At 39.1% G+C, this 26,199-nt stretch overlaps 1 long non-coding RNA gene across 1 annotated transcript; it reads right to left on the bottom strand.

Moving 5' to 3' along the window:
- Positions 1-740: 740 nt before the first annotated feature.
- On the bottom strand, positions 741-25,528 carry LOC118579921. The gene is made up of 2 exons (XR_004944516.1): positions 25,474-25,528; positions 741-974 (listed from the first exon to the last, which is right to left on the bottom strand). It is a non-coding gene; the product is annotated as an uncharacterized LOC118579921 (long non-coding RNA).
- Positions 25,529-26,199: the final 671 nt, after the last annotated feature.

Consider the following 26,199-nt stretch of genomic DNA (forward strand, 5'->3'; position numbering starts at 1 on the left):
TAGAAGTGGTTAGTTAAAGTGTTAGGAGTCTGTCATTGATGAGTGAAAATAAAATTGCCTTGTTTTCCGTTGGCCCCTTATCTGTTCAAGCTATCTTGGCTACTGAGGTTTTCTGGCAGGGTTTTCTGGCAGGGTTGGGGAGTGCACTCAGTGGCTGGGCAGCTTGAGTCAGCTTGATGTACCTGTAAGTAGAAACCCTTTAGTTCTGAGTTAACCGTTCAAGGTAGATCTAAAACTAGAGATAAGACTTTGGAGAGGGAGAAAGTTAAACAATCAGTACATCCTTCAGGGCTTCTCAAACAAATAATCTGTATGCTTAAGTATGTTCTTAGAGAGGTATCTCTGATAAGATACTTTCGTCCATCTGGGGAGGTCCTGGCCTGATGCTGCTAATGACGATAATTATAGGGAGGCTTGAAACTGGGGTTCTGGCTGCATGCTGCTATTAGCACAGAAAGTTATCTAAATATTCCTTTAGTAGAGGGGAAATGGTGCCCAATAAATGATCAACACACTGTTCTTAGAAAAGGAATTGAATGCAAAAAGCTACAATAGCACGCAAGAAATTTCATTGTAGGAAAATGTCTAATAATCAAAAGTCAATATCACCAAGACTCCTTGAGCCTTGGCTTGACATCTGGAAGGCCCTTGGCTTCTTCCAGGTATTACCTTGTCATAATCAGCTTACTTCATATTATTGCAGCTTTCAGCAAATAATGAAATTCACAGACCACAGAAGGTGAGTTTTAGAAAAAGAAGTTTTATTATAAGAAGCTTAGGGGAGAGAAAGAAGGCAAAGCTCTTATATAATAGAAGGGGTCCTGCGAGTGGAACACTGTTGAGCCTTACTGCTTTGGAGTTAATAAAGCTTTAGTGGATAGAAGAAGAGGAAAGATGATGAGTTGGTCAGTCCAATTTTCATTCCAGGTGTTGAGATCCTGATAGTTGTGGTCATATTCTCAGTATGGATATTCCTTTAGGGAAAAGATATAAGAGAAAATCAGACCCTCTTCTTGGCATCTCCAACTTCTGATTATGCCAAAACCAAAGACACTTTTTTTGGCTTAAGTACTTCTGACTTCTCTGGCCTCTGGCAAGTGCAAAGTTGTGAACATTTCCAGCTTTTAGCCAAGAAAGAAACTGATCACTTTTCTTGACCCTAAACAATACAGTAAATATCTACCTCCTGTTTTCATAGTGAGGTTGGCTATGTAATCAAAGAAAACCTTGAACTTCTGCTCTTCTGTCTCTAATCCCTAGGTGCTGGGATTACAAGCATTAGCTATCATACCATGATTCCTTTTATTTTTGAGAGGAAGAGAGAGAGAGAGAGAGAGAGAGAGACAGACAGACAGACAGACAGAGACAGACAGAGACAGAGAGAGAGGAGGTCCTTTTAACTAGTACAGACTGGCCTATTTGAGAAACTCCTGCTTCAGCCTCTTGTTAGACTCATTGGAATTACAGGTATTCACTACCACACTTTACACTTCTAACAATGGTGCAAGCCTGGGATTGCACTTTTTCTCACTTGCAAATGCATACATTCCTGTCTTGTAATTTTTCTCCTTTTAGCATGCCAGTCTGGTCTTATTTCTAGGCATCATCTTATCAGCTTTTTATTGTGACTTCATAATCATGTATTCCTGGAATTTTATTTCCTTTTGTCTCAGTTTTAAGTACAACAGCCTGGTGTATTCTAAGTATTAGCCTTTTCTCCCTCTACCCATTTTTATAGTGAAAGAAATTTAAGTACATAAGTTTGGGGACTTTGGCCAAGGCATTTAAATTAACAATTGGTGGAGCCAATGTTCACTTGCAGGTCTATTGATCTCCAAAATGTTTTTGCAGTTTGAGAGCCAGACATTTTAATTTGTCAGGATTTTCAATTGCAAATAACTTATGGGTTCTTCCTAATTTAAACAGAAAATAATTTATTTCAAATTTTTAGGAACATTTGTAGAATATCTAAGAGTGCTGGGACCAGACTTCAGTGTTGCACAGATTGGATAAAAATCCAGCTACAGGTGGACTGTCAATACAGAAACTCCATTGCTGTATGTATACATATAAACACTGGGTACTTAAGTCACCTGACCTTGGATGGGAAAAGCATGGTGGTAGCAATTCTGGAGAATCAAATGCCTTTGCCACTAGAGTGCTCAGCTTTTGTGTGCCTGCCTGCCACCCTGGAATTTTCAATGAATATCCTGAGTCTCCCAGTTGTGTTGGGTAAGACTTAGGTTATATGTGTAATCATGGCTGCAAGAAGTCTAGAAAAATATTCCCTAGTTTCCAAGGATGGCAAACTGGAATGTAGGATATCAAGGTGAAAGCAGGTAGATTTGTATCTGGCAAACCAATATGAAGGTGGATCATAGATTTCCTTAAAGCTTTAAAGTACTTTTTTTTTTTTCCTTTTGAGACAGGGTCTCATGTACCTCAGGTTATCTCAAACTTGCTGTGTAGTTAATCATGACTTTGAACTGGTGATCTCCTGTTTTCAACCTCCCAAGTGATGGGGTTACTTGAGCATATCACCAAGCCTGTATCACATTGTTGCTATGATCTTACTGATGTTGAATAAGGGATTTCCACCTTATTATGGGAAGTATTGTTGGACTCAGGGTTAAGAAGTATCTACTGTTTCCGCATAGAACACCTTTGTAATGGACATATTTTATTATCTTTTAAAAAGTTTCTTCATTGGTTATTCTGTGTTGAACTGTTAAACATTTTCCCCTTTTGATGACAAGGTTCATTAATTTGACACCACTCGCAAGCTGACAGGTTGTCCTGAGGACTGTCAAGGACATTGACAAGTGACAAGGATATTGCTTTTCCTGAAAGGTACTTGACAGCTTTTCACCCCCACTTGTAGGGTACTTGATAGTAAGAATGTCAGTCCACTGGTGGGGAATTTCAAAAAGCAGACTGAAAATTTTCTGGTGCTGCCAGGAACAAATGCAACACAAAGCATTCTTTGCATTTAGCACCCTTCCCATTGGATCATTTTCCTAGCCCCTTTTTCCTTTGACAGTTACTTCTTGCAGAGAACACTGTGACAAGTATACAAATAAATTGTTTAGTTTGAAGTCGCAGTACAATATGCCTACTGAATTTATCCTCAAACAGCAACTTTCAGTACATTTTCTTGATGTGTTCATCATGGAGCTACATTAGGAGTTATTAAGTTGAATGTTCATAGTTAGTATCTCCCTAAAGCATATCTCTCTGCAATGTTGTATAGCTTTCATAAAACTGATTATAAAGTTATATAGCTGAAGTTTTCCTGGTCCTGCCTTGCCCATGGTCAGGAGAAATCTCTCCCACTCACGTCCCCCAAGTAAACACACAGAGACACCATTACAATAACCAGGAAAAATTACAAACTGTACCCTGTGGGAGATCAATCAGAATTGAGACAAACAAGTACTAAATGTTCTACTCTTTAAAAACCCTGCCTCAACTGATCTCAAGGCTCTCCCCATCTAACTGCTGTGTTGGAATAGATGGAAAGCCCAAGCCTGAGCTTGCAATAAAGGCTCTTTGCTTTTGCATATGAACTCGGACTCCTGGTGGTCTCTGGGGGGGCTCATGACATGGGCATAGCAATATCAAGGTTCCTAATCTTAATTTACATGTCTTGCTGAAGGGGAGCATCATATGCCTCATGACTCTAGTCTTTATTATGTATCATGTGCAATACACAATAATACAAGAGCCTCAGGTGTGCCTAAGGTATCTTGTGACCCAAGTCATGGGATGGCTGCAAAACAATTCTGCAGATCACAAGAAACAGTCACTGTTTTCTACAATGGTTCTTCAAGGTCAAAGTACTTCTAAAGAAACAGCTGTTTGTTCTAATATCTACTTCATACAGTGATTCTGCTAAATTCCCACAACAATGGAATGGGGATGAGGGTGGGGAAGAGGACACAAAGTTGAGTTGGTAGGGAGAGGGGACTGGATCTGGGAAGAGTTAAAAGAGGATTGGTAGTGAATATGATCAAAATAAATTATACATTGGTGTTGGAGAGTTGGCTCAGCATTTAAGAGCATTGGTTGCTCTTTCAGAGAACTGAAGTTTGATCCCTACCACCTACCTGGTGGTTCACAACCATCTGTAACTCCATTCCCAGAGATTTCTCCCTTACTTAATCTCCATGGGCACCAGGAATGCACATGGTAGACAGACAGACATGCAGGAAAAACACCTATATACAAAAAATAAGTAAAAAGTGTGTTGCATGAAATTCTCAAGAAAACCAAAAACCAAACCCATAATGTTCTTGTGACTAGCTAGAAGAGAAATTATTTACAACTGGGTATACTTTATCTTGTTCCAAATATAAAATACTGAATGCTGACAGTGGGAACAAGAAGCTGGAAGTTCAGCCATGGGGGACAGGGGTGGGTGGGTGGGAACTCAACTGGAAACTCCAGCTGACTACCTCAACTTCCCTACTCCATATCTGCTGGATTTTGCAAACTCAAAATTTTATGGTATTATCTTTGTTTGCTTTCTCCATCAAACTATGCCAGTTGACTCTGATGGATGTTGTATACTCTTGGCTTAATTATGTTTTGTTATCCATTGCTGATTCTATTTATTCATGTTGTTATTTGTTCTTTAATTGATTGCTATATACTTACTACATACTCACTCATTTGAAATGGAAAACATAACCATTGCAGATCATTTCACTGTCTGGACTTTATAGAACACTGAAACATACTTTTTATTGGAGGGGAGGAAGGAGAGGAAAATGTATATGTTCCTGGTATATTCACACATATATGCAAGTGTTTACACAGAGGCCAGAGAAGAATGCTGGGTGTCTTGCTTAGGTGTCCTGTTCTATCACTCTTCACCTTGTTCTTTAGAGACAGGTCTCTCACTGAATCTGGAGCTAGACTGGCAGCCAGCAAGCTTCTGTAGTCCTTCTGTCTCTACCTGTCACATTGTTGAGGTTACAATGGCACACTGCTACAACCAGCTTCTTAGAAGGATGCTAGTGATTCTAACACAGGTTCTTATGCTTACACAGGAAGAGCTCTTGCCCACAGAACCATCTTTCTAGTCCCATTCTTTTCTTTCTTTTTCAAAATTTTTTATTTTGTTTTATCTTATGTGTATGGGCATTTTGTGTGCATGTATATTGTGTACTTCTTGTGTGCCTGGTGCCTATAGTGGCCAGAAGAAAGCATTGGATCCCCTAGGGCTGGAGTTACAGATACTTGTGAGTTCCCATGGGGTTCTGGGAACTGAACCCAGGTCCTCTGGTAGAGAAGTCAGTGATTTAATTGATGAACCATCTCTCTAGCCCTCCCTCATGCTTTTCTTATCAATATAATCTTATAAAATAAGAATTTTATCCTCTCAAATCAATATGTAATTAAACTTTCACCAGAATGTGACAAATTAAGGAAAAAAATTTAAAGGAAAAGGAATATCAGTAATAATTTTAGCACATTTCAACACAGATAACAGACTTAAAGTTTGCTTTCAACAACAACAAAAAAGTCATACTATCTGAAGATTATAGGGTTAGTCACTAGGTAACTCTTTTAAAATTACATGTTGTGGGCTGGAGGGATAACTCAGCCTTTAAGAGCACTTGCTGCTCTTGCAGAGAGAGGAGAGGAATTCCATTCCCGTTTCTCATGGTCTGGTAGCTTACAACCATCTGTAACTCCAGTGTCAAGGGAATACAATGCCCTCTTCTGGACTCTGTGGGTACTGCATGTACACATACCCAATCATAATTTAAAATGCATATAATTAAAAATAATAACAATAAATAAAAATAAAATTATGAGCCTATTACTTTTAGGCATTTGTCATAAATGGATGTGTTTTTTGTTATTGTTGACCAGTTTTGTTGACCAGTTCGGTTTAATTTTTAAAAAAGATTTCTGTTTGTATTGCAGATCTCACTGCTTTCAGGTAAGTGTTTCATAAGGATTTCATGCCATCATTGAGATAGAATATTTCTTGTTTGTCTGTTTTACATTGTTGGAGATCAAAACCAGGGCTGTTGAGCATTATAGGTAAGTACTCTACCACTCAGTGACATTTCTAACCTCTTATTTTGTCCTATTGAGACATGATCTTGTTATCTGGCTCAGGCTTACATGGAAATTGTGATCCTGATTTCCAGAATTACAAGTGTGTGCTACCATGCCCAGCAGTGTCTAAATTTTACCTCCAGAACTATTTTCTTATCTCTTATTGCCAGAATAAATGAATTAACCTCTAATCTCCATGTGCTGTGAAATATTCACCAACCTATTTTTTCTATTTTTGTAAGTTTCCATAGCAGCACAGGTTATATTTATTATCTATGAGTGGTACTGGGGAATGCTAGGCAAGTGCTGTACACCGAACCAGATCCCCAGCCCTAGGAGGTCTTATTTAATTGTGGTTAATATATAGTAAAAATGACATAAAGAGGCTGAGTGTGGTGGTGTACACCTGTGTTATCTCGACCCTTTGGAGGTAGAGGCAGGACAATTACAAGTTCAAGGCTACGTGGTAAGAGCCCATCTTAACAAAACAAAAAAAAAAATAAACAAACCAAAGATGGAAAAAACAATGAGGTAAAAGAAGATGGCAGGTAACTGAGAGGAAATAAAGCCATAGAAGACTGAATAATAAGAATGCTTTCTCAAATGATCGCTATAGTCCGTTAATTCAGAACAAAGGCCAACAAATTCTTATTAATTGACCAAATTTGGCTGGTGCCTGTTTCAAGATAGCAAATGAATCAAAAGTATTTAAACTTTGAAAGTTTTTACATTTTTAAAAATATTTAAAATAAATACCAAAAGAAGACTCATATTTTGCCTGGCATGGTGGCACACAGCTTAGTCTACAGAATGAGTTCAAGGACAGCTAGGGATACATAAAGAAACCCTGTTTTGAAAAACTTCAAAAACAAAACAAAAACTAGTATTTTATATCAAGTGAAATTGTAAGATTCAAATTTCAGTGTCCATACATAAAGTTTTACTGGAACAAGCTGCTCCATTGTTTCAATAGTATTCATCCTGTAATCACTGAATCAAGTATTTGTGAAATAATGTGGTTTTCAAAACCTGTGGTTCTTAATATCTGCCTTTTATAGTAAGAAGCTCTGAGTTTAAATTTTGATACATTTCCCTTCCTTTCTTCTTTTCTGTACCAACTATGTAATTTTAGATTTTTAAAAAAATTTACTTATTTTTGTGTGTATGGGTGTTTTGCCTGCACATGTCTGTTACCATGTGCATGCAGTACTCTCTGTGGCCAGAAGATGATGCTTTGTCTCCTGGAACTGGAATTACAAATAGTGTGAGTTGCCATGTGGATGCTGGAAATGGAACCCCGGTCCTTTGCAAGAGCAGCTAGTGCTCTTAACTGTTGAGCCATCTCTCTAGCCCCTGAAGTAGGATCTCAGGGTTCATGTGGGGTTGGAAACTTTAAGAAGTGGGGTCTAGAGGGAAGTATTGGTTTGTTAGTGGTGTGCCCATGAAGGAGATAGTGGCTTTCTGGTCATTGTTTTCCTTTCTTCTACTTGTTGGTCATGAGGTAGGTGTTTCTGCTCCACCCTATACTGCTGCCATGATATGATGCCACAAAGGGTAATGACCTCAGTGTTACAAAGTAATAGCTATAGACATTAATGGATAGATTAATAACAATTCTTACTCAACATCCTTTGTCATAGGCTAAGTTTATGTATGGAAAAGTTGTTAAGAAACCATTTTCTTTAGGGAAAAGTCCAAAGTAAGCACAGCTTGATAGAGTGATATAAGACCCAAAAGTTAAGTGGTTAGCCCCATCTGTCCACAAGTAACTTCTGGTGGCTGTATGAGTTTGTCCTTAAAGGCCTCCACAACACCTGTCCTGGGGCCACTCAGCTGGGAATTCCAGGGAGTGGTCCTGATCTAAGTCCATCCTGGTCAGTGTTTAGTCAAAGCTTGCTTCAAATGTGGTTCAAAATTGTGGAACTGGTTTTTCCCTGGTGAATCTCAGGATTAACTTTGGCCTTGTTTGTGACTCAAATTTCTTCCACCCACTTCCTTTGCTCTCATTAAGAATTCTTAGTGTATACTTTTGGCCTTGCAGAAGGAAGGGTCTCTGAGTGCTCTTCTTCCTCTGTTCTCAGCCAGGCTGTAACAAGTAGTTTCTGCTAAGGAGAGTGCTTTTCACACAGTCAGACAGACAAAGAAACCATCACTCTTACCTCAGCCACATGTAGAACCAATCTGACTAACATTCCCTCAGAATACTATTTGTCACATTCCTGTAAAGAATCAAAGGAGGCTGGGATTTCTTTATTTTTTACTTAGTAATGAGTAAAATAATTTTTTATTCTGAAGTGGAAAAGTGCTTTTAAAAATGAGGTGGCACTGGGGAGACTGCCTGTTGTGAAATATATATATATATATATGAGTTTGGATTCCTAGAACAATGTAAGAAGCTAGCAGTGGCAGTGTGTTCCTGTAACTGTTGGGCTGGAGTAGGGCAGATCCCTGAAGCTCAATGACCAGCCAGTTTAGATGAATCAGAGAGGTTCAGTGTGAAAAAATAAACGTGGAAAGCTATTTGGAAAAGACTCTTGATGTCAATCTTGTGCCTCCACATCAACATGCACACAAGCATATATCTATACTAACAAATACACACACACACATACACATATACACACATACACACATATACACACACACATACACACACATACACATATATACACAAACACATACACACATATACACACATAAACACACACATATACACACATATACACACATACACACACATACACACACATACACGTGTATATACACACACATATACACACACAAACACACATATACACACAAACACACACATACACACAAACACACACATACACACAAACACACACATAAACACACACACAAACACATACACACATACATACACATACATACACATATATACATACACACGCACAAACACATACACACAAACACATACACACACAAACACACAAACACACACAAACACATACACACAAACACATACACACACAAACACACAAACACACACAAACACACAAACACATACATACACATACACATGTACACATACACACACACACACACACACACACACACACACACACACACACACCAATCCAACCAACCAATTAACCCCTCCCTCCCCATTAGTTTGGAAACATTGTGATATGAGTTATATCTTTATTGGTACTCTATCCTTAGCTTAGCAATTACTATCTTCAGTGCCCTGAATGCTCAGCCTCATCCTATCTTTTCAGGGTTGCTAAGCCCTCACTGTTTCTTGTTCTCTGGGGCAATTGCTCCCTTCCACTCTAGTTTTCTGAAGTATTTGTTTCAAGAGCACTATCTGGAAGCATAAAAAATATGTCAGTGGAACTGGAGAGATGGTTCAGTGTAATAGTACTTGTTACTCTTGAAAAGGACTGGGGTTCAGATCCAAGCACTAATATTGGATGAATCACAGCCATCTTTAACTCCAGTTCTAGGGGATCCAGGTCTCTATTATGGCCTCTGTTGGCACCAGGTTCATACAATTAACACTAGACATGCAGGGACTCAGACATATACATAAAATAAAACAAAGCAAAAATGAATCTTAATGATCCCCCCTCCCCAAATTATCAGCAATGATGTTTCTCTAACTTGGTTCATTTTTTATTGCTCATGCCTTAAGATTTATTCATTCCTTAACCTTAGAGTTGTACATCCCTTCGCCAATGGGACTACTTCCTTTTGCCACCAAAGAATCAAAGACAGCTGGTTGTGAGCCTATGCTATGGACTACATACCAACATGTGATCTAAAACTCTCCTCCTTCTCCAAATCTTATAGTAAAGGATCTCCACTCTGCCTTGCGGGTTGTCTTGAACTCTCCTCAGAGCCCTTGCCATGCTCCTGTCTGTCTATATGTTCATGGTGTTACTAACTCTTCTAATAAATCTCTTGCACCAAAAGACAATCCCCATCAATGTCCCCCTTGAATCCAATTCTGAAATCTTTTACTTAGTTTGTTATGTTGTGAAGGCAATACAGACCCCATCTAAGGGTAGGGCCACCATCTTAGACCACCTGCTGTACTCAGTTCCAGAAAGGACCTCAGGAATGTGCCATGACAACTCAAACAGATACAGGGCAGCATGGTCCTGCAGACATTCTGTTTGCAGTTTATGGTCCTTGAAAATATCTAGATAATTCTGCTGAGCAAGTTGTGGTTCCCCGCCAAAAGTACAACCCAATGGTTTCAAATGTGGTTTCATGCCCAAAGTCTAGACCAATAGTTTAAAAATAGTCACCTTGCCCCATATCCCTTCTATCCAATCCCTAGTTGCCAATTCCCAGCTTGCAGTTTTTCCCTATAAAAACTCTCTACACCTGGACTTGTGACTGCCACCACATTTCCTCTATTTGCCTGGCAGTGGCCTAGGTTGAATCTGACAATGAAAGGACCCTTATGTGCTTGCATCGGAAACCAGTTGCTGGGTGGTCTTGGGGGTTTCGCTAAATGGGTACAACAACATAAGTTAGGGGTCCTTTTTAGAGGCAGTATATGTTTCTAGACTCTTTATTGAGGTCTTTTTTGTTCTATGGCCTGAGTAAATCAGAATAATTTTCTAAAACAATTTTTAAAAGCTTCCTAAGTCCCCAATGCAATGAGAAAAGTCCAATTTAATTTACATGGTGGTTATGTCCCAGGTTATACCTTCTCAAAGTGTGGCCTCTGATCCAAGGAAATTTTCCCACCCTGTCTTTATTGACCTTCTTTGGGCATGGCTTGGGCTCCTATAGAGCCACTTCAGAGACATGGGTTGTATCTTCAAAATCTGAACAGTTTGTTCATCTACCTACTAACACTTCCTTCTTTGGCTGCGATTGGTGGACAGCTGCATTGTGACTAGAATTTCAGGGCAAAAGCCCAGGCTCTGGCAGTCCCTTCAGACTACTCCTGGTCAAGCATCCAATTTACCAATTAAAGAGACAGATAATGATGAGGAGAGAGAGGTGATTTAATACATGTACTCATTGGAAAGAGGAACATCAAAAGTGACCTAATTACTCAAAGCTCATCTTCAGAGTGCTGACATAAGCTTGAGTTTAAAAAGCAAAGAATAATTGGGATAAGGAGTAAGAGGTATATATAACTGTGCAGTCCTGGGTCTGGTTGGTCACTTACTAATTCTGGTTCTTCAAGATGGTCCAAGGAAGTTATTGTTTGAGAGGTCAAGGTGGTTCTCAGATGACTACTTCTGCCCCAGAGTATAGCCCCTGCCATGGTGAACAAATGCCTGTTATCTCGGGCCTCGGGGGTGGCCTGTCTTACAAGGGTCTTTGAACCCAAGGTGACTAAAGAACTTTAGGTACTTTTGGGTATTTAGAGCAAGAATTTTTTTAATAGACTATAAAATGCCTTAGTCACTCTTCTGTTTGTGCCTTCAGCCTTAAAGGGGGACAAGATAGTTGAAAGTATCATTAGTTTGTAAATAACGTTCCTTAGGTGATTAACATACCCATCAGAGGTGAGCAGCTAACCCAAGGTAACAAAGACAGGTAAAAAATAAAGGCCAGAGATGCTAAGCTTGCTACTAGTAATATTAGGGCCCTAGTGAGCAGTCAGCGCTTTTCAGTGAAAGCAGTTCCTGCACCCCTGTTACAGCACAGCTAACTTATTTTTTTAAAGATTTATTTATTTTGTGTAGTAGGAATCTTAACAAGTCTTATTAATAAGATAAAATCTGAGGCCAGTTATTGGGGTGAACGCTGGAAGATCAGAGAAGCAGAAGAAGCCACAGCTTCCTCACTTTGCCAGTTCCTCAGCTGGTCTTGTTTCCTCAGACTGCAAGCTTCTGAGTCCTCATCCAAATTAATCTTAGCTGAACTGTGCGGCTCCAAAGCCTGAAAGCTTAACCAGCCAAATGCTTAACCAGCCAAATGCTTCTAGTTTCTGGTCTTCACGCCTTATATAATCTTTCTCTTTCTGCCCCCACTCCTTGGGATTAAAGGTGTGAGTCACCATGCCAGGCTGTTTCCAATGTGGCCTTGAACTCACAGAGATCCACCTGGCTCTGCCTCCTGAGTGCTGGGATTAAAGGCGTGTGGTACCACTACCTATCCTCATGTTTAATATTGTGGCCATCCTGTTCTCTGACAGATAAGTTTATTTCGGGGAACACACAATACTTCGGGCAACATAATACCACCACAATTTTGTATATAGTGTTCTGTCTGCATGTATGCCTGCAGACCAGAAGAGGGCAGCAGATCTCATTACCAAAGGTTGTGAGCCACCATGTAGTTGCTGGGAATTGAACTCAGTACGTCTGGAAGAGCAGTCAGTGCTCTTAACCTCTGAGCCATCTCTCCAGCCCCTAATTTATTCTTGACTTATGCTAATAAATCTTTCCATTGCAGGAGGGGAGGGTCCACTTGAATGAATCCATTGTTTATTATAAACATTAAATGAGATAATGAATAGACCACTCTCAGCACAAAGCCTGGAACATTTGTTACTCAATTGTCACTAAATGTAATCTGTGGTTGTTAGAACACATCCCTCCTTCACACTTGGTTTAACCTGCCTTCTTTTGGGAACATTTTTTTTTTTTTTTAAGATTTATTTATTTAGTATACAGAAGAGGGCGCCAGATTTCATTACAGATGGTTGTGAGCCACCATGTGGTTGCTGGGAATTGAACTCAGGACCTCTGGAAGAACAGTCCGTGCTCTTAACCTCTGAGCCATCTCTCCAGCTCTTGGGAACACTTTTAAGGAGTGACTAGTAAAAAAGTTTTCCTTACAAAGTCCTTGCACCTCCACCTTCTTCCTTGATTTTCATGACTGACTTGTAAGCTTATATAGGTTATTACTGTTATTCTTATCAGACATAAGGCAAAACTAAAACCCAGTTAAGTGATTTTATCAAAGCCACATGAGGTACTGTTTTGTCCACAACAACATTTGAGAAGAGAATGTGACTTGTAATTCATAGATAATCTTTGGGAATGGAAGAGAAAGTAGAAGAAATTGAATTAATAAAGGAGTATTTGGTATAGGAAGATTAGATTAACAAGTATAGCATCATTTTAGCTGCTCAATTGTGAGGCATGAGGCAAGTATATAACCTCTTTTTGCTTTCATTTTCTGTAGAATGAAACATTATTTTTTATTATTATCATTTTTAATCTTCTGGGGATGTTGTAAGGGTTAAATTAATTAACATTTTTTTTTTGGAGCTGAGGATTGAACCCAGGGCCTTGTGCTTGCTAGGCAAGCGCTCTACCACTGAGCTATATCCCCAACCCCCCTATTTTTAAAAGTGTAGAACAGGGTCTAGAACAGAGTGTCATTCAAATCATGCTATCTAAAGTAACAACTAAAATAGTTTGGCCATGTCTGGGTAGAGAATTTCAAAATTAATATCAGCATAGGCTATGTAGCAAGATTCTGTATGAAAAATAGAAAAAAAGAAAGAGAGAAAAAGGAAAGAAGAAAAAGAAAAGAAAGGAAAGTTGAAGACAAGCACAGTGAACCAAACTTTTTAAACTGCTCATTAAATGAAACATTGGGAGCTTATAGCAAGTTTTTCTCAGTTACCCAAAGACTCTAGTTTCACATGAAATAAGTTGATATAAAGTTTGTGTAATTCTGTGCATAGCATGGGGGTATGGGCTGACAAGAGCACTTTTGAGGACTATTTCCTCACAAAAATAAGTTTCTGTACCCAGGGTATTATGAGAAGAAATTAGAAGGGAAATTTAAGAAATTTTATGTGCTTTATAATTATTAAATTTTTAAAAAAAGAACAAAAGAAGCTAAAATATAAACACACAAAAGCTAATAGTTGAGTCAGCAGTATAATACAATGTCAAAGTATTTGACTTTCTCACCATCAGCAGTGAGAGAAAGCATTTTAAAAATGGCCTGAAGATAAGCTGATTATTTTGACTTGGTTTACTATAAATAAATAGTGTAAACTGGTTATGGAGTCATGGCATCTGTTTTTCATGGCTAAAAAAAATAATTATCTTTTTGTGATCGCCTCTACAACAGAAAAAGTACTTATAGTCTTAAAAGTACTTTGCAATATTTCTATTAAGAATTAACATTTTTGGACTGATGTGTCTTAGAAGGAGAAAAGGAGAGTGCCAGATTAGGGAGATGTTCTACATTCAGTTTTACATTTAGAAATTACATCTATTCACATATAATTAGATGGCAGCTCACTCTGCAGGACCCACACACCGACCTGGCCATCTGTTTATGTGTTATTGGTGCCCTTTTCCCCATGCTCCCTATGACAATTACTCCTGTCATACTCCTGTACCTCTTCAGTCCTCTCAGCTGATGATTGGTGACAGAAAAAAATAAGGGTACACCATCTTATTTAAATAAGTTCAAGGAAGACACAAAGACCTCAATGACAAATTTATAAAATATGGAGACAGTAAAATAAATAAATGTTAATGGTTTTGGTTAAGAGGCTCAGTCTCGTGAATTGTCAACAGAATGTACATAGCAATGATAACTAGGCAATGCTTTCTTACACATCAGATTAAGCAAGGAGTTTTAAAAGCAAGAGCATCTGACCCTGTTAAAAGGTCTGGTTAAACTAGAGTTCATTTCCACTTCAAATGATATGGAAATTAGCACACAGCCTTCAACACATTTATGCTCTTTGACCCAGCAATTCTACTTTGAGTTAGTTATGTACAAGGGCAGACTCTAACAATAGGAGAGTGACTGCAATGACTTATTCTTAATTCTTTAAAATTTGTTTTAAGTACATTACAGCAAGCAAGCTATAGGTCTGAGGTCATTACATGTAGTTTGCCTTTTAATCCTTATTAGCTCTACAAGAAAGATAATGCTATTTCTTTTCTGTTGTTTGTTGCTGCTGCTGTTTTGACAGGCCTCACTTTGTAGTCCAGCTGTGCGGCTCAGCCTAGCTTAGTCTTCAACTTGTGATCCTCCTGTCTCAGCTGAGGGCCTTGTGCTTGTTAGGCAAGCACTCTACCACTGAGCTAAATCCCCAACCCCCTGTCTCAGCTTCTTGAGTGACAAGATTACAGGTATATATCACTATGCTTAGCTTTGAAATAAACGGTCTATTATTCAACTATTACATGTAATACTTAAGAAGTATTTGATGACATAAAAATGTTATTTAAAATTTTTTTATTTGTTTCTCTCTTTCTCCCCTCCTTCCCTTTGTTTCTTTTCTTTCTTTCTGAGACAAAGTCTCACTATGTAACCCTATGTGGTCTGGAACTCTCTATGCAGACCAGGATGGCCTCGAACTCACAGAGATCCAATTACCTCTGCCTCCAGCATGCTAGGATTAAAGGAGTATGTTCTGAATGGGTTGTAATATCTTAAAAAGAAGTGTCAGTATTCGGTTGCTAATTACTTGAGTCCTAGGCATGTATGACTTGCATTCAAGAACAAAAAAGATAGAAATTTTGTTTTTTTTATTTGCTTGTAGGGCAAGACTGTAGAATCACAAAGACCTTCTTTATGGGAGAAATGGATTGGAAAGAAAAACAGCAATCTGCAGAATTTACTAAGAGGACTTCAGAAGCTTAAAAGATGATCCCTGATGTTATATGAGAAGAAAGAGGGCCCAGGGCAAAGAGTTTCATTTTCTATCAGATCCAGTACTTCAGGTCAGCACCAGATCCCCTCTCCACAGAGATTTGGAAAAAATGGCCTTGCTTCTTCCTACACATGGGATGAAGTGCTACTTGTTCCCAACTGTAAGACTGTGCTAGATCACATTTCCCAACTTCAAAATTACTGAAAAACAACAGAAATTAAAATACTTTGGAACAAGCATGAAGATAGTGTTATGGTTTGAATATTTGTATCCACCTCCAAAACTCATTTGGACTTTAACCTTCAATGCTATAATATGAGGAGGTGAGTCCTTTATTAGGTGATTAGGGCATGAAGATTCTGACTTTGTGGATAGCTTATCAAATAGTTGGAGAGGACTAGCTGGTTCCCATCCTTCTCAACTGCTTTTTTCCCCCTATTTTTCTTTATTAAGAAATTTTCTACTCACTTTACATATCATCCACAGATCCCACCTCCTCCTACCCCCTAGCCCTCCTTCATAAGCCACCCCATATCCCCACATCCCCCAAATCAAGGTCTCCCATGGGGAGTCAGCAGAGTCCAGCACACTGAGCCTAGGCAGGTCCAAGCCCCTCCTCACTGCACCAAGGCTGCCCAAGGTGTCACACCATAGGCACCAGGCTCCCAAAAGCCTGTCCATGCACCAGGGATGGATCCTGATCCCCCTGCCTGGGTGCCCCTCAAACAGTTCCAGCCAAACAACTGTTTTCTGTATCCAGAAGGCCTAGTCCAGTCCCATGGGGGGCTCCACAGCCACTAGCCTACAGTTCATGGGCTTTCACTAGTGTGTCTGGTCATCTCTGCATGTCTTCCCATCATGATCTGGACATCTCCTGCCTGTAGAATCCCTCCTCTCTCTCATTGATTGGGTTCCCAGAGCTCAGCCTAGCACCTGGCTGTGGATCTCTGCATCTGCCTCCATGAGTCACTGGACAAAGGCTCTATGATGACAGTTAGGGTATTCAATAGACTGGTCACCAGAATAGACCAGTCCAGGCACCCTCTCGGCTACTGCTAGCAGTCCAAAATGGGGTCATCCTTGTGGATTCCTGAGAGCCTTCCCATCCTCTTCCTATTCCCATGATGTCTTCATCTATCATGGTATCTCCCTCCTTGCCCTCATACTCTGTCCTTGTTTCAGCACGACCCTCCCATTTCCCTATGCTCTCATCCCCAACTCCTCACCACCCCCCACTCACAGTCTGCTCATGTAGATCTCTCCACTTATCCTTCACAGGGTCATCCATGTGTCCTTCCTAGGATCTTTCCCTATTAGCTAGCCTCTCTGGAGCTGTGGGTTGCAGTCTGGCCACCCCTTCCCTTACATCTAGTATCCACTTATGAGTGAGTACATACTATGTTTGTCCTTCTGAGTCTGGGTTACCTCACTCAGGATATTTTCTAGTTCCATCCATTTGCCTGCAAATTTCATGATATCATTGTTTTTTTACTGCTGAGTAGTACTCCATTGTGTATATGTGCCACATTTTCTTTATCCATTCTTCAGTTGAGGGGCATCTAGGTTGTTTCCAGGTTCTTGCTATTATGAATAATGCTGATATGAAGATAGTTGAGCATGTGTCCTTGTGGTAAGATTGAGATTCCTTGGGTATATGCCCAAGAGTGGTATAGCTGGGTCTTGAGGAAGACTTATTCCCAATTTTCTGAGAAACTGCCATACTGATTTCCAGAGTGGCTGCACAAGTTTGCATTCCCACCAACAGTGGAGGTGTGTACTTCTTGCTCCGCATCCTCTCCAACATAAGCTGTCTTCAGTGTTTTTGATCTTAGACATTCTGACAGTTGTAAGATGGTATCTCAGAGTTGTTTTGATTTGCATTTCCCTGATGACTAAGGATGTTGAGCAATTCCTTAAATGTCTTTCAGTCATTTGAGATTCTTCTGTTGAGAATTCTCTGTTAAGCTCTGTAGCCCATTTTTTAATTGGATTGTTTAGTATTTTGAAGTCTAGCCTTTTGACTTTATATACTTTGGAGATCAGCCCTCTGTCAGATGTGGGGTTAGTGAAGATTTTTTCCCATTCTGTAGGCTGCCGTTTTGTCTTATTGACCATGTCCTTTGCTCTACAAATTCTTCTCAGTTTCAGGAGGTCCCATTTATTAATTGTCTATCTCAGTGTCTGTGCTACTGGTGTTATATTCAGGAAATGGTCTTCTGTGCCAATGCGATCAAGACTACTTCCTACTTTCTCTTCTATCAAGTTTATATGAGGTCTTTGATCCACTTGGAGTTGAGTTTTGTGCATGGTGACAGATATGGATCTATTTGCAATCTTCTACATGTTGACATCCAGTTATGCCAGCACCATTTGTTGAAGATGCTTTCTTTTTTCCATGATACAGTTTTGGCTTCTTTGTTGAAAATCATATGTTCATAGGTATGTGGATTAATGTTAGGGTCTTCAATTTGATTCCACGTGTCGGTTTTTATGCCAGTACCAAGCAGTTTTTGTTACTGTAGCTCTATAGTAGAGCTTGAGGTCAGGGATCATGATGCTTCCAGAGGTTGCTTTACTATACAGGATTCTTTTAGCTATTCTAGGTTTTTTGTTTTTCCAAAGTATTGTTCTTTCCAAGTCTATGAAGAATTGTGTTGGGATTTTGATGGGGATTGCATTGAATCTGTAGATTGCTTTTGGTAAGGTTGCCATTTATACTATGTTAATTCTATCTATCCAAGAGCATGGGAGATCTTTCCATTTTCTGATATCTTCTTCGATTTCTGTCTTCAGAGACTTAAAGTCCTTATCATATAGGTCTTTCACTTGCTTAGTTAGAGTTACCTCAAGGTATTTTATATTATTTGTGGCTATTGTAAAGAGTGATATTTCCCTGATTTCTTTCTCAGCCCATTTATCATTTGTATATAGGAGGGCTACTGATATTTTGAGTTTATCTTGTATCCTGTCACCTTACTGAAGGAGTTTATCAGCTGTAGGAATTCCCTGGCAGAATGTTTGGGGTCACTTATGCATACTATCATATCATCTGCAAATAGGGAAAGTTTGACCTCTTCCTTTCCAATTGCTGTCACCTCAGTCTCCTTTTGTTGTCTTATCATTCTAGCTAGAACTTCAAGCACTATGTTGAATAAGTATGGGGAGAGTGGACAGCCTTGTCTTGTTCCTGATTTTAGTGGAATCACTTTGAGTTTCTCTCCATTTAATTTGATGTTGGCCATCAGTTTGCTGTAAATTGCCTTTATTATGTTTAGGTATGTTCCCTGTATTCCTTATCTCTCTAGAACCTTTACCAATGGGTGTTGGATTTTGTCAAAGGCTTTTTCAGCATCTAATGAGATGATCATGTGGCTTTTTCTTTCAGTTTGTTTATATGGTGTATTACATTGACAGATTTTCATATATTGAACCATCCTTGCATCCCTGGGATGAAGTCTACTTGTTCATGGTGGATAGTTTTTTGATGTCTTCCTGTATTTTATTGAATATTTTTGCATCAATGTTCATGAGGGAGATTAGTCGGTAACTCTTTCTTTGTTGTGTCTTTGTGTGGTTTGGCTATTAGGCTAACTGTAGACTCATAAAAAGAGTTTTGTAATGTTCCTTCTGTTTCTATTGTGTGGAACAATTTGAAAAGTATTGGTATTACTCAAAGTATTGGTATTATTCAAAGAAGAGTATTAGCTCTTCTTTGAAAATCTGGTAGAATTCTGTGCTGAAACCATCTGGTTGTGGGCTTTTTTTTTTTTTTTTTTTGGTTGGGAGACTTTTAATGACTGATTCTATTTCCTTAGGGGTTATTGGTCTATTTAAATAGTTTACCTGGTCTTGATTTAACTTTGGTATGTGGTACCTATCCAGAAAATCATCAATTTCTTTTAGATTTTCCAATTTTGTGGATACAGGTTTTTGAAGTATGACCTAATGATTCTCTGGATTTCCTCGTCTGTTGTTATCTCTCCCTTTTCATTTCTGATTTTGGATGCTCCCTCTCTGCTTTTTGGTAAATTTGGATAAGGGCTTGTCTATTTGTTGATTTTCTCAAAGAACCAACTCTTTGGTTCATTGATTTTTTTTTGTATTGTTCTCTTTGTTTCTATTTTATTGATTTCAGCCCTCAATTTGATTATTTACTGGCATCTATTTCTCCTGCGTGTGTTTGCTTCCTCTTGTTCTAGAGCTTCCAGTCATGCTGTTAAGTCACTGGTGTAAGATTTCTCTAACTTCTTTATGCGGACATTTAGTGTATGAATTTTCCTCTTAGCACTGCTTTCATAGTGTCCCATAAGTTTGGGTATATTGTACATTTGTTTTCATTGAATTTTAGGAAATCTTTAATTTCTTTATTTCTTCCTTGACCCATTGGTTATTCAATTGGGCATTATTCAGTTTCCATGAAATTGTAGGCTTTCTGTAATTTTTGTTGTTGTTGAAATTTAACTTTAAGCCATGGTGGTTCAAAAAGATACAGGAGGTAATTTCAATTATTTTTTTGTATCTGTTGAGATTTGCTTTGTGACCAAGCATGTGCTTGATTTTGGAGAAGGTTCCATGGGGTGCTGAGAAGAAGGTATAATCTTTTATGTTAGGATGGAATATTCTGTAGATATCTATTAAGTCCATTTGAGTCTTGATATATGTTAGTTTCCTTATTTCTCTGTTAAGTTTCTGTCTGGCAGACCTCTCCATTGGTGAGAGTAGGGTGTTGAAGTCTCCCACTACTAGTGTATGGAGTTTGATGTGAATTTAAGCTTTAGTAATGTTTCTTTTAAATGTGGTTGCCCTTGTATTTGGGGCATAAATATTCAGAATTGAGATTTCATCTTGTTGGATTTTCCTGTGATAAATATGTAATGTCCTTACTGATCTCTTTCAATTGATTTTAGTTTGGAGTCTGTTTATTAGATATTAGGATAGCTACATCAGCTTGCTTCTTAAATCCATTTGATTGGAAAGTCTTTTCCCAGCTTTTTATTCTGAGGTAGTGTCTGTCTTTGAAGTTGAGATGTGTTTGTTGTATGCAGCAGAAGGATGGATCTTGTTTTTGTATCCATTCTGCTAGCCTTTGTCTTTTTAAAAATTTTATAATTAATTAAATACTACATATCAGCCACAGATTTCCCTATCCTCTCTCCTCCCACCCATGCCCGCCCTCCCCCCAATCCACTCCCCTTCCCACTTCCTCCAAGGCAAGGACTCCCCTGGGGATTCAGCTCAGCCTGGTAGATTCAGTTGAAGCAGTCCAGTCCCCTCCTCCCTTCACCTAGGCTGAGCAAAGTGTCCCAGCATAGGCCCTAGGTTCCAAAAAGCCGGCTCATGCACTAAGGACAGGTCCTGGTCCTACTGCCTGGGGGCCCCCTAAATAGTTCTTACTTGTCCAGAGGGCCTGATCCAGTTCCATGGGGGATCCTCAGCTATTGGTTCATAGTTCATGTGTTTCCACTAGTTTTAGCCTGTGTCTTTTTATAGGTGAATTGAGACCATTGATATTAATGGATGTTAATGACCAGTGATTGTTAATTCCTGTTATTTTTTGGTGGTAATATGTTTCCCTTCTTTGGTATTTGTTGGTGTGGAACTATCTATTGCCTGTATTTTCATGGGTGTATCTAACTTCCTTAGGTTGGATTTTTCCTTCTAGTGCTTTCTGTAGGGCTGGATTTGTGGAAATATATTGTTTAAATCTGTTTTTTTTTTAATGGACTATTTTGCTTACTCTGTTTATGTTGATTGAAAGTTTTGCTGGGTATAATAGTCTGGGTTGGCATCCTTGGTCTCTTAGTGTCTGTATAATGTCTGTCCAAGACCTTCTCGTTTGTAGAGTATCCATTGAGAAGTCAGGTGTTATTCTTATGGGTCTGCTTTTATATGCTACTTGGCCTTTTTCCTTTGCAGCTCTTAATATTTTTTCTTTATTCTGTATGTTTAGTGGTTTGATTATTATGTGGTGAGGGGACTTTTTTTTGGATCCAGTTTATTTGGTGCTCTGTAACCTTCTTGTATCTTTATAGGCACTTCCTTCTTTAGGTTGGGAATGTTTTCTTCTATGATTTTGTTGAATATACTTTCTGTACCTTTGAGTTGGTATTCTTCTCCTTCTTCTATCCCTATTATCCTTAGGTTTGGCCTTTTCATGCTGTCCCAAATTTCCTGGAAATTTTGGGTCATGACTTTGTTGGCTTTAGTATTTTCTTTGACTGATGAATCTATTTCCTCTATCATATTTTCAATGCCAGAGATCTGCTCTTCTATTTCTTGCATTCTGTTAGTTATGCTTGCATCTGTAGTTCCTGTTCATTTACTCAGATTTTCCACTTCCAGCATTCCCTTAGTTTGTGTCCTCTGTATTGTCTCAACTTCAGTTTTCAAATCTTGAACTGTTTCCCTCACTTGTTTAATTGTTTTGTCTTGGCTTTCTTTAAGGGATTTATTGAATTCTTCCAATTTTTTGTTTGACTTTTCCTTGAATTCTTTAAGGGAATTTTTCATTTCCTCTTTAGAGATCTCTATCATCTTCTTAAGGTCACTTTTAAGGTCAATTTCTTCTGTTTCTTCTGTGTTGGGATGTTCAGGTCTTGCTGACATAAGTTCTGATGGAGCCATACTGTTTTCTATGTTGTTGGCTGTATTTTTGCACTGGTGTTTACCCATCTCTTTCTCCACTTGGTGCAAGTGGTATCTGTGTCTGAGGGAGCCTCTCTTGGTCTGATTGACTTGCTTGGTCCAATCAGTGATGATGGACTCTTTGTCTAGGGAGCAGCTCTTAGTCCACTTGGCCCTTGTGGGGCTCTGTCTCAGGGAGTAGCTGCAATCTTGGTGAGTGGGTGGGTTGGGAGGGGTGTGACTTGTGGGTTACAGGGTCTGGTGGGGGTTGGTGGTAGTCTGACCTGTCTGCAGAAGGCCTACCTATTGGCTTGAGACTGGGACTGCAATGGCTGGTGGTGTGGGGGCACAGGGTTGTGCCCTTGGGCCCCACCTAGACAAAGACTCACCTCTTAGTCCAATCAGGCATTGGCAGGCTCTGTCTCAGGGAACAGTTGCAGTCTTGGAGGGTGGGCAGGATTTAGGAAAGGTGTGGCTTGTGGGTTACTGGGTCTGATGGGGGATGGTGGTAGTCTGACCAGTCTACAGGAGGTTTGCCTGCCAACTGGCCTGTAACTGGGACTTGTGGTGATATTATGTTCCCGAAAATATTGTGTACCATAATAAACTTATCTGGGGTCAGAGAACAGAACAGCCACTAGAGGCCAGAAAATGGTGGCACACATACCTTTAATCCTATCACTTGGGAGGCAGAGATCACCCAGATCTTTGTGAATTTAAAGCCACACCGGTAACAGCCAGGCATGGTGACTCACGCCTTTAATCCCAGGGAGTGATGGTAGAAAGCAGAAAGATATATAAGGCATGAAGACCAGAAACTAGAAGCATTTGGAAGGTTAAGCTTTTAGGCTTTGAGAAGCAGTTCAGCTGAGGTCCATTTAGATGAGGACTCAGAAGCTTCCAGTCTGAAGAAACAGGATCAGCTGAGGAATTAGAAAGGTGAGGAAGCTGTGGCTTGTTCTGCTTCTCTGATCTTCCAGCATTCACCCCAATAACTGGCACCAGGTTTGTTTTTATTAATAAGACCTTCTAACAATTCTGCTACAGGGACTGCCATGGGTGGTGGTGTGGGGGCGCAAGGTTGTGCCCCTGGGCCCAAAGCCTAGGGGCTGTGGTGTTCGGCTATGAGGATAAAGACTCACCTCTTAGTCCAATCAGGTGCTGGCAGGGAACAGTTGCCATCTGCTTGTTTTTTTTTTTTATCATATGAGAATATAATAATAAAGTGCCACCTGGGAAGTAGAGGGTAGTCCTCATCCAACATGAACCTTCCAAGTCCTTGATCTTGGACTTCTGTCACCCAGGCTCAGGTGTTTTGATATAGCAGCCCAAACTAACACACACACACACACACACACACACACACACACACACACACTTCTATCAGTTAAATAGAATTAAGATTTGGTAAATACATTCACATTTATGTTTATCTAACTTTGGGTATTGAACTTAAGCCATCAGCCTGTTAGGCAAGTACTCTACCACTGAGCTACATCCTCAGCCCTTTAAAAATTTTAATTTGATGCAAGGTTTTGCTAAGTTGCTGTTGTATGATGACTTTTTCTGATAAGACAGAATATATATATATGGTTATAATAGATAAAAGCAGCTTCTAATTAATTTTATGTATTAAACCAATTTCTAGCATATACAAAATGAATGCCAATAACAAACAACCATTTGATTTAGTCTAAAGCAGTGGTTCTCAAACTTCTTAATGCAGGAATATTTTAAATATAGTTCCTCATGTTATAGCAACCCCTAAACATAAAATTATTGCATTGCTACTTCATAACTATAATTTTGATACTGTTATAAATTATGATATAAATATCTGGTATGCAGGATAACTGATATGTTACCTCCAAAGCAATAGTGGCCCATAGGTTGGGAATTGTTGATCTAAAGTCTATGAGAACCAGATCCTTGGTTTAAAAAAATAATAATTGTAGCTAACAAAGATGTCAGTAATTACATTCCAAGAAACATTCAAATTATTTTATATTCACTAACAGCATATCTGTGTCTCTGTATGTATGTAGATATTTATGAATGCAAATATGTAAATATGTATACACATAGTCACATACTCACATGAATAAAATTTGATTTATACTAATCCATGGTGCTGGTAGCCAATAGCCATATCAGAGGTGTTTATATATCAGGTGTCAGCATACCAGAAGTTCAACTCTCTAGTGGAAATGTCTTATTCAAGCAAGGCTTACAAGATTATAGACTCCAGAATGTCTTTTGCTTCAGCTGTACTTTGGTATCTTATATTATGTATATGGTGTGGGCAGTCTTACATTGCTTTATTGTAGTGTGTTTGTCCCATGACTATATCTCATCTACTGGGAATATTCATATTTGTGGACTGTCAGTAAGATGCCATATAAATTTTGACACATTCAGGGCCTATTGAGTTCCACTGAGAAGCTGCTTTAATCACAGCTTAGATTTATGATTTTGGAAGACATTTGAGTCTAGGAGCCAGACTGGCTCAAATTCTTCTAATTTTTATGCTGAGAATTGTAGTTACAGGTTTCTTGTACATCATTAGGTGAAACAAACCTTAAAAAGAGTTTGATATTAGACCAAGTACCTTGCTGTCACAAGGACACATAGCTGAACTGACTGGCTAGGTTGTAAATACAAAGACAGCCAAATTATTGCTAGCTGGCAAATGCTTAATTCCTTACACCCATTCCTGACCTCAAATTGTGAAAATAAATTCTAACTAGTCAAGGCTACAGAAGATAATTTGATTCTGTAATCCCCAAATGAGGGCTGCAGGTGTTCTTGGATAATTAAAACTCTTATATTGTCTGATATAATTGGTTGGGATATATAAACTAAAAAAAGACATGAGAGGATGGAACAATGAGAAAGAACAACATAAATATAACAGCACAATGGAAGCCAACATGAGAAAATAAAGTAACTACAGAGAGAATGTGTGAGTTTTTCTCCTATTTCTTAAAAAGCACTCAGATAGAAGTTTAAAGTTTTGAGACTCTAGGCATTCTCTTTGCGCCCTGGTATAGCCTGCAGCTGGTTCCCCTGGACTGCAATACCAGGGATGGTAAATCTCAGCACTGTTTACATTTTATATTTTGCCCTGTATATTTTGGGATATTCCATGTCAGCTATGGCCTCTACACACTAGATACTAATAGTCCCCCAACTGTGACAACCAAACATACCTCTAGACGTTGCCAAGTGTCATCTCCAAGAATAGGGAGGTGAGGGAAAATTACTCCTAGCTAAAAAAACAAAAACAAAAACAAACAAACAAACAAACAAAAAATAGAAAAAACCCTGACAAATGCTAATTCTCAGTGACACTCTTCCTCCAACAATACCACACCTACTCCAACAAGGCCACACCTCCCAATGTTGGCAGTCCCTATGAGCCTATGGGGGCCATTTTCATTCAAATTATCACATTCCACTCCCTGGCTCCCATAGGCTTATAGCTATATCATAATGCAGAATGCATTAGTCCAACTTCAAAAGTCTCATAGTCTATAACAGTCTCAAAGTTATTTAAAAGTCTAAAGTTCACAGTCTCTTCTGAGACTCATGGCAATCTCTTAACTGTAATACCCTATAAAAGCAAAAGCAAAAGCAAAACACATACTTCCAACATACAATGGCACAGGATATACATTGCCATTCCAAAACTGAGGGGAGGGAACATTGGTATAGAATATTATTTTAAGGTGTTTTACTTTTGTTTATGTTGCATTTGTTTAACACTGTGAAGCTGTGTTACTGTGCCTGTGTAAACCTGATCTAATAAAGAACTGAATGGCCGGTAGCAAGGTAGGAGAAAGAATAGGTGGGGCTGGCAGGCAGAGAAAATATATAGAAGGAGAAATCTGGGAGAAAACAGGAGAAGTAGCCAGAGAAGGAGGAGGACATCAGAG

The sequence above is a fragment of the Onychomys torridus genome, chromosome 3 (genome assembly GCF_903995425.1).
Source record: "Onychomys torridus chromosome 3, mOncTor1.1, whole genome shotgun sequence".
NCBI lineage: Eukaryota > Metazoa > Chordata > Mammalia > Rodentia > Cricetidae > Onychomys > Onychomys torridus.